The following is a 10511-nucleotide window of genomic DNA, read 5'->3' as shown; positions in this document are numbered from 1 at the left end:
TAATTAATCAATCATGACAAATATTAGAGAAATACAATATTATGTATGCCAACATCTTGCGCATCAAAACAAACTTGTCTTTTTATCACGGTTGAACTCGCACTAACATTAACAGGCTTGATAGCGCATCATGTTCTGTCCACTATATCCAGCGAGGGATTAGATCCTCGGTGAGGATTACATCTAGAGCTCTAGCTCCTCCCATTTTACGCTGCAGCGAATCCCCACTCACTAAACATAGCGAGGTGGAGCTGGAGCTCCAGAAAAGGGGGAGCTCGAGCTCTAGCTCCTCCCATTTGGCTCTGCATCGAGCACCATCTCGTTTTTGAAGCCTAAAGTGGGCGTGGCCGACCGTCGCCATCTTGGCAGCGCGTCACTCCCGAATTTATTTATTTTTACAGTCAGACAATGAGCTGAGGTAACGTGACAGCTAACAGACAGCAGACAAACGGCTAATGATGACCAGAGCCATAGAGAGAAAGAGTTGCGACATTCTTTGATGTCGCCGCTATGGCTGTCACGTGGTTCATGTAAGCCCCAATAGTTCCAAAACATACGCTGGCTGTCATGTTCTTCTATGGGACAGACAGCAGCGATTGCATTATTGAACGGTAAATATAAAATAAAACACACACCCAAGTACTTTTACAGCTGTTATTGCATTTTGTTAATGTCAGTTTTGCATTTGGAGATAAGTTTTAGGCTATATTTTTGGAGGGAAAGCTTAGTGTTCATGTTCGCATGGGTAGTAGCACTGGCTTTAGCGGCTCTAACTTGACTTTTCCATATCATTCATCTGATGATGGACGTCTCATGATATTTATTTTAGCACAACTGGGCTGTATTAGGCTATTGATTCCCGTGATTTTGCTTATAAATTTTGATTCAGCCATTAGCCTACCTTTGTGATCACGCAAAGAGGTCTGCCGTGGTGGTCCGTTCAGAGTTCGCTTAAATATTTTTTATTAAACAATGACAGACAACAAAAATGTGTGCTTGTGTGGGTGTGTGTGAACAAGAAAAACAAAAACCAGGGGCAGGTGATCCATGAAACAGACAGGACTGGTGATCCCATAACAATCCTAGAGGTCCAGCATTGTTCTCACAAGCCGCTTCACTCAAGACAATAAAACATAATGAAAAGTTAGTATATCCCAAAAAATAAAATAAAATAAAAGTTGCTATAAAGGTGGTAGCGATTCATTACCGAACTCTTACGGTCACAGCTGACGAAGTCGCACTAGCTAGCAGGCAGTGCTTGAAAATTGGTTGAAACAACCAACATAAAATATAAATAATTACGCTGTGCATATACAAATGAAGACCAGTATAAGCATCGCAAAGGGCCTCTGATACAATATAGACAGTTGACAATTCAAAAGAGGTCGATATTTCAGCAACTTAACTCTGGAACAACTCGACGCGCAGCAATGTAAGTGAATGGTGTCCAACGCCCAAATGACAGTGTTTGGAACTATTCCGATCTTCAAATCCCGTCTTCAAAGTAGGCGGTTAAAAGCGCCGCCATTTTTTACAACGGAGGTCTATGGGAGTGTCGCAACTCTTTCTCTCTATGGCTCTGATGATGACTAATGACCACAGCAGCGGGAATCCACCTGTCACTCAAAAGTGGACACCCTTAATTATGCAGAAATGTAAGGCTTAATATAATTTAAACGCATGAGTTATAAAAAAATTCACCCCCTCACAGTTGTCATGAAGGGCAAAATTAGCTGTATAGACCAAAGCCACTTTTTGCACCAGGCTGTAAACATGTTTTTTTTTTCTGCTGTAAAGTTGGGCATTTTAACATGGGGGAGATACAGATTTGACTCACTTCTGCAGCCGGTCTCTAGTGGCCAGTTGGTGAATTGCTTTTTAATTCACTTCCGTGTTGGTTTCAAGAGAGAGACAGGGAGGTTGCCGCTTGGTTACTACAAACGATGGCCGTGAATAAAATATAATATTCAGAAGTAAACAGTTTAGCTGCCAGAGTGTTTATGTCAGAATGTTTATTTTTAAACCACAGCCTTCTTGGGGCTTCTTTGACCATAGTCTTTGACCGAATATATATAACGCATTACTTTTAAAATTTACAACAAAATATTTGAGTTAGCCTACTTTTTCAAACAAGTAACGCAAGTTACTTTTGTTTTCCCATTTATTGACTGACAGCTCTCTTGTCGAGAGAGAGAGAGAGAGTGTGTAAACATGATGGTTATTGTAGTTCTAAACTAAATGTGAGCGTGCATTTACTCATCTCACTTGCACACAAAAAAGATTCAACATTCCTCAATATGAATAAAATCAGTGAAATGCAGAATCAGAATACTATGCAAACCTCCAATAACTAAATGTTAAATAAAACAATTATTTATGCATTTAATCTCACTTCATTGACTAATATACTTCTGACATCGAGAATAACAGCAGCTGAAAGGTTTGTTTGAGCTGTTCCTCTACTGTACACTGCTGTACTCTATCTCTACTGTACACACGTGAATCTGCATTTCCTTCAGCCTAAGGATTATTAATTTACTTTTGGTGTGAAAGGGTCTTTACATTTGCCCAAAAATATAACTTTTTTTGTTATAAAAAACAAGGCCAGCCCAGATGGAAAAAAAAAGTAACGCAAATGTAATGTAATTTTCTAAAAAGTAACTAACACAATTAGAGCGTAGCCTATGCTTGTATGTAGGTCTATGGTCAATTTCAATTCACAATACTTACTAATGAATATCATTTTATTGCATTTGTATTAGTTGTTTGTTGTTGTCGGTATTAACGCAAGTTTACAACGGACTAAAGGGGGGGGGGGGGGGGGGGATTATTGGGTCGGTCCTTAATTGACAGGGTCGGTCGGGTTACGGCAAACAAGAATATTTTTAAGGCTGGCCTAATCTGACAATAAATGTGGCACACCCAGATTTTCAGATGCACACCCAGAGTCTCTTTTCTGGCTACGCTACTGGTCATAATGTTTATTTTTAAACAACAACCTTCTAAAAATGATATATTTAACGATATCTTTAGCATTTCTAATCCAAACAACGTCAAACTTGACACTGCACTTACTCGTGCCTGTAGCAAGACACCTGTTAAGTTTGAAATACATCTGACTAACGGTTCGAGAGATATGCGAATAACACACACACAGACAGACAGACAGACAGACAGACAGATGTTTCTGTAATGTATAGATAGATGTAGAAATTATGACTGTCATTACAAAAATAAACAATGCCCAGAACAATTCATTCTCTTTTATTTACACATTTAAAGTTGCATAAAAATAATGTACAGATTTTTTCTTTCCTTTTAAAAAATAAAAGTGAAAAAAAATTGAAACAAGAATATGTAGAAAAAAGATATATTTTTCAATCATTCTCTCAAGAGGAGAAAACAGCCTGTCCATCCTCTCTATACTCTCCTGTGCTTTCCTCGCCTCTGCCTCCCTCTCTAGTTGCCCTTTGTCTCGCCGCCTTCGTGCTGGTGCTGCTGCTGCCCCTGGCTCCTCCTCTTCTTGGTCACACACTGCTGAACTCGGCCCTGGTGTGTCCTCAGGGATTGAGGCAATGACAACAGGGGTTTGGTGCAATGCCTCTGTCCCAACACCTCATCCATGAGGACAAACCAGGGCCAAGTTTCAGCAGTGGGTTTCCCACTCACACCCTCACATGTCCCAGGACACTTGCAATCCTAAGGGCAGAGCAAATGAACCATGGCTTGTTAACAACAACTGCACAATACATTTCAGCAAAGATTAATTTTCTTATTTTGTAATTTTTTTTTTCTCCTGAATTGCTCTAAAAAAGCAGAAAAGGGTACTTAACACAGGGGTGCAATCTTAAGTGCATTGTTAACACTGCAAAATATGACACATCAAGACATGCATACAAAATACTCAGAGCCGGACAGTAACAGAGTACATTTACTTGAGTACAGTACTTAAGTACAATTTTGAGGGATCTGTACTTTACTCGAGTATCATTTTTGGGGAGTACTCATGACTTTACTCAAGTACATTTGAGAGGCAAATATTGTACTCTTTACTCCGCTACATTTCTATCCATAACCGTGAGTACCCGTTACTTCTTCTAAAAAAATAATAAATAAAAAAAAAGGAAAAAAGAAAAAGCGAGCGACAGTGCGCGAGAGAGACCGAGTGTGTCTGCGCGCGCGACCGGCTCTCTCTCTCTCTGCTCGTTCTTTCAGTTAAACATGTGCCCTGTCACAAGCGGCAGTTCATCTACTTTACTCACCGATCAAATAAGACTTTGGCGGGACAAAAATTCACTTTGGCGGGCGCTAAAACAAGTTCAATGCAGGAAAATTCATGCGTGAATTTAACTGAGTAGTACATGACCATGCACTCGCACAAATGCGACCACATACAATTTGAACTCGCACATTCTCAATAAAATGGTCGCATATTTGGTCGCAGTCTGGAACCCTGTGATTTGATTGATGAAAAAAAGAGAAACTCACATGTACACACAATTGTTAGCTGAATTTTCTTTTCTGATATTACACATTAATGTAAGCTGAGCATTTGCGTTGATGTTCTTGAGTATGCGGTGTGTTTAAAGGTCCCGTTATATGCCCCTTTTCACAAGATGTAAAATAAGTCTCTGATGTCCCCAGAGTGTGTATGTGAAGTTTGAGCTCAAAATACCCAACAGATCATTTTTTACAGCATGTTTAAATTGACATTTTTTGGGGCTCAGAAAAACGAGCCGTTTCAGTGTGTCCCCTTTAAATGCAAATGAGGTGCTGCTGGACGACACAGGGGGCGGAGCTTCATGAGCTCGCGCTCAGTCTGTCAGGAAAAATTCATCTCACGGAATGATGATAATATCAGAAACTCTCAGTAACGGCGTTCATTTCGAGTCGGACAATAATGCCTACAGAGTCAGAGTGCTGTATAGAGATGAAACAGGTATGGTTTAGTAGTTTAATTACGGTTATTATAACGTATTTGTCATCTGCTTGTAGGCTATGTATCCATTATTTATTAATAGCCTACAAGTCTGCTGTCTGAATGATGATTAAACATGTACTGATGAGTTTAATAAAGTTTATTGTACATCACACAAAAGATGAAGCGTCAGTTTTACTTCAGAAAATCACCGTAAGAGCTGAGTAAACACAGTAGCCTAAGTTATAAGAAGTGCGCAAGTAGCCAGTAGAGTTGAGGGAGCATTTCTGTGGGCGGAGGTTAGTCAAGAAACGGTTCTAGTGACATCACTAAAGAAGGAAGTAGAGGGATGTAGTCCAATCGAGCCGTTTTTTGTAGTCAACTTCTGTTAAATAAAATATCTCGCTTGGCATTGAACTTTGAGCTTTATAATTTTACAGATATTATTTATGCTCTAACAGCAACATTACACACTAACTAAAGTTTGAAACATGGGATCACGCAGAACGGGACCTTTAACACAGTTGGGTTCAAATGTGGGTGCAAAAAATCCATTAAAACTCTAGCAGAGGTTTGTCAGAGCGTTGCCATTGTGCTATTGCCTTGTGGGCAAGTGAAAATGTTAAATAAAGCAGCATGGTAAAAAGATGAAAATGACTTGATTTTACTTTCAATTTCTTTACATTCTCCAAGGTATTATTAACATTAACATTTTTCATAACTCCATGTAGGACGTTTCTGTACATAAATGTAAGCACTATGGCAGTAGTAATGCAATATTTAGAAAATGTACTCTTGTACTCTTGGTACTCAAGTACTTTTAAAAACAAGTACTTTAGTACTTTTACTTAAGTAGACATCTGACTGTAGTACTTTTACTTGTACTTGAGTAAAATTTAGCAAGGGGTATCTGTACTTTTACTCAAGTAATGAAGCTGTGTACTCTGTCCGCCTCTGAAAATACTTCAGAAATCATATTTCTGGAAACTCAAAATTTGGTTAAAACCTTTGTAGACGTAGCTTTCATGACAGCACTACAAAAACACATAAAAGTGAAACCCCATCGCCTTATCTAATGCTTTTCTTATTGTTGTGGGCTTTATAGGGTGAGTGATATTTCTTATAATACACAAGTGAGATAGACTAGTGCAAATATTACAAATAGTTCGTTAAACTAATATTAGCATAAGTTTTGCCTCAAACTACCTGACAAATGAAGCCACGCAATGGTGACGAAGGAGTTAAGATTACGTTTATAAGAAACTTTAACTCTGGTTTCGCTAGCTATTTGAGTAAATGAAATCATAATACTTAAATTTAAATGTGAATTTGCTGTCCACCACCGAACTCTAGTCTCGGCCGCCTTTAAAATTAAATAAAAAATGCTGTTGTCACTGGTGCGCAATGACTTATGGGGTAGGATAGGGTAGGATAGGCTGCTTAGGATCCTTTTATGTATCCTTCCTTTCACGGGAAACGAAGGGTGCATTTGGCGTCGTTTTTTAATCAGGGTAGCCTTCGTCGCGTCGCGATGACGCAACCGGCCTTCGAAGGATGCAGAATTAGGCTTGTTTGGCCCTGTCCCAAATGGCACACTTCATATGCACTTTCGGTCTTGTGGACTTACAATGGTTGCCACGTGCGCGTGTTCGTTAAGTCCGTGATACTGTAGGGTGTCCCATTTGTCATTTTAGGCCTCAGAAGGGTGCTCGTGAGCGCCCCCTTTGTGGTCGATATGTGCCATAGGCAGTAAAAGAAATGGACACAGAGAGACCATAGTCCATAGACTTCAACAGATAAAAGTGAAGCAAATTAGAAGCATTCACTTCCTGGTGGCTGAGCGTACTGCGCAGACTCAAACTGAGCTTGATGGCGTATGTGACGTGAGCAACCTGTCTGACAGTTGTAAGCCTTCTAGTAGCTGTGCCAAGAGAAATCTGAATCATTCCCTTCCGAATCTTGCAGAGACGGAGAGCGTAAGTAGGAGCTGTCCATGAGCTAGGAGCAGGAGCAACTTTATGTCTCTCTATGGCAGGGGTCGGCAACAGGCGGCCCACGGACCAAAACTGGCCCGCCAGCAATATTTTGTGGCCCGCCGGATTATTTTGGAAGTCTGCTTTTTTTTTTTTTTTTTTTAAGCAGCCTTTTTTTTTACAATAACGGTTTACAAATAGCCCCGTGTATCATTCGTTCAATCGTTTTTTCAAATTAAAACCAAAAATATTTGAAAAACGACTTGTTTTTCCATTATTTATTTCCTGAACTAAAATGAAAAAACGAATAACGACTCGTTTTCCAATTTTCTGATTGTGCGCTCAGATCAAAAATAGAAAAAATGAATAACGGGTTTAGACAAATTTGAATTTTGAATTTTAATTTAACACCTTAGCAGACATATACCAATGAAATCATTTTAAGCAGATCAAGTACTATTGTGGTAACATATTACAGCCATTTTAATAAGGGTGTGAATTGCAATCATGCATGCTCTCCTGTAAGTCTCATTCGCTTACAGTCTGACTTTTGAACTTTTTTCATTATTATTTATTCGGGTATAACACACTTATAAATATGTATTACCTGATAAAAAAATATTTGCACTTAATGCTGCACAAAACTCTTTCACTACTTGAGAAAAGCCGTAGCCGCGCGGCGATTTCACCGCCGCATACTGTGTGAAACGCCCATTAGGAATCATGCGGCGCGGGATTAAATTTTAAAGTATAAAGACGGTAGCGGTCGGAACTCTGGTGTACCTATACTTTGGACGGAGCCCACTCCCGACATCTTTTGACAGCGTATCCGCACTTCATTCTGATCACCTGCCAAGGATGTTTGAAATGGATGTTTGGCAGAAAATAGCCTACTTCATTTGTCAGTAGGGCAATATGGTTTTCGTTTATGTTGCTTAGAAATTTGAGTGATAGGCTTTGTCCTATTTAATTTATGTTATTTATATTTCATAAATTTTTTTCTGTGACATTTTTTTTCTCTGCTGACAGTACAATGTTAAAATAATATTTATATTGACAGGAACACAATTTTTGTATAGCATTTATAATTGTTATAGGCTACTTAATCTCTCTCTTTCCCTTAGAGACATTTGAATGTGAGATTCTGGAAACGAGATCTAAATTTTGCGGACCCGTCAGGTCGGGAAATAAAGCGGGTGAACACAGAGTGTATTTTAAGCGGTTGCTGAATAGAACCTTGTGAGAGCGGGATGAAAAAAAAACAGTCCCGTGCAGACCTCCTTAAACCTTTGATGTGTAGGCCTATGTGTGTGTCCCGAATAAATAATAATAAAAAAAAAGGAATAAAGTTCAAAAGTCGGACTGTAAGCGAATGAGGCATGATTGAGTACATTAAGAGTATTTAATTTGTATCCCATAGGCCTACTCCTTGTAGCTGGCCCGCCATCTACTGGCTAAAAAAAATATTGGCCCGCGGCCAAAGTTACTTGCCGACCCCTGCTCTATGGGCTTCTCCCTTGACTTTATCGGACTTTATGCCTCCACGTCCCCCCGATTGACTGCGAGCTTCTCCTCCTGTCTATACAGTAATTTCCAGAAAGTCGTGTGGTTATGACGCAATCGTTAGCCTATTTTTACAAAAACTGCTTCTACGGGGCCATAACGTAAGATACAAGGTAATGGAGCCTTTTGTACATTGTCGTGTTTCTTTAGAAATAAACAATGGACAAATAGAGTCTTTAAACACATCAGATGTAAAGTTATTCGCTGTCAAAGTGATGCAAAAATGAATGGGAGTCAATGGAATGCTAACAGCAGGTGATGGCTTGTTAGCCAATGGTGGCCCCCGGGGATGGTACACTTTCCAGGTGCTGGATTACCCCCCTGGTGGAGAGCAACTGCGCTCGACTGGAGAATCCGACACGTCCGCCTCTCGCTCGTGAGAGTATTTTGACATACGTCAGCATGACATCAAAGCAAGGTGGACCGCTCTAGGACACATTTCTAACCGGCATGCATCTCGCGGTGATCACCGGTGATCGGTTCTGCGCAGATTTTGCTCATTTCAAACAAACCTAACAAATTGGGACAGCCTTCATCGCACCGCAGTGACGCAATCGGCCTTCAAATGCGACCTTCCAAGGATGCAGCCTTTGAATTGGGACGTCCTTCGTCGCGCCACTGTGACGCAATCGGCCTTCAAATACGGCCAATTGACCTTCAAATACGACCTTCGGAGGATGCAGCCTTCACATTGGGACACAGCTAATGTGTCAGAACGGTTGATGAAAACTCTGGAAGCGCATCTATAAATATGAGAAATAGTTAGCAAAACATGCAGTGTATTAAAAACGAAGTCAAAAAATTTGCCTTCGATTTATTCTTCTTCAGTTTCAAAGATATTTTATTCAGTTTCAATTTATATTTTCATTAGTTTCTTAAAGTTACGTTCATTATTATTGGCACAAAAATTGACCCACAAGGGAAGGATTTGTTACTTTTTTTTATAAAATTCCAACCACAAAACTCCTCGAATCCATCCAAATTTTTTTTTTTTTTTTTTTTTTTTTTTTTTTTGGTATTTGTGGTTCAAGTGTGCCAAATGTCCTGGGGTCTTGGACCCCTCTGATGAACACTCAATTTAAAAAATAATAATAAAAAAATTCAAACAAAATTTGCGGGTCAAAATTACCAGGGAAGGATGAGTACAAATCATCGAGAATTTAATGAATTTACACTGCATAGAAAATAGATGAAAATGATTTGGAGTAGTTTATAATTGTCAGGCGAGACAACACAAGATCCAGTTGCGATACAAATACAGTTTATTGGGTAAACAGGGAAAAATAAGCAAGGCAGGATGGTCAGATGCAGTGATGCAGGATTGGCAGCGAGGAGACAGCAGACACACACACACACACACACACACAGACAGACAGACAGACAGTCAGAAAAAACAAGCAAACCTGCGAACTGTGACAATAATTGAATAGAGTCCATTGTTTTGCTGAGCTTAGATAATTTCTTGAACGCAAGTTGATCATTTCAGGACACATAATGTTGTTCCATAATTAAACACTTTATGAAGTAAAAAAAGTAAGATGGTAAATACTTAAAATATATTAGGGGAAAATGTATTCAATATAAAGTGTTGGTCCCACTTTATATTAAGTGGCTTTAAGTACTATGTACTTACATGTACTTACATTGAAATTAATAATTTGATACAATGTACTTATTGTGTAACTACATGTTTTTACATTGTACTTACATTTTAAAAATTCCTGCATGTAATTACAGCTGTAATTAATTTATGTAATTACATTTGTAATTACACAGTTGACCCTTCCCTTACACCTTAAACCTACCCAATCCACCACACCTGTCCCTAACCTTACCCGTATCACACCTCAATAGCAGCAAAAGTGTTTTACAATACAACATGAACACAATAAGTACATTGTACTTATTTTTTGATGTAAGTACATAGTACTTAACGCCACTTAATATAAAGTGGGACCAAAGTGTTAATTACTGTGTCAGTTTTTTATGACGAATTTGATGCGCTATCTCAAGTTTTTACAACAATGTGAGCTGAAAACAGGAAACAAACACCACAT

The sequence above is a fragment of the Squalius cephalus genome (assembly GCF_949319135.1).
Source record: "Squalius cephalus genome assembly, chromosome: 1".
NCBI classification, from domain to species: domain Eukaryota; kingdom Metazoa; phylum Chordata; class Actinopteri; order Cypriniformes; family Leuciscidae; genus Squalius; species Squalius cephalus.
Note: the sequence above shows the minus strand (reverse complement) of the source record.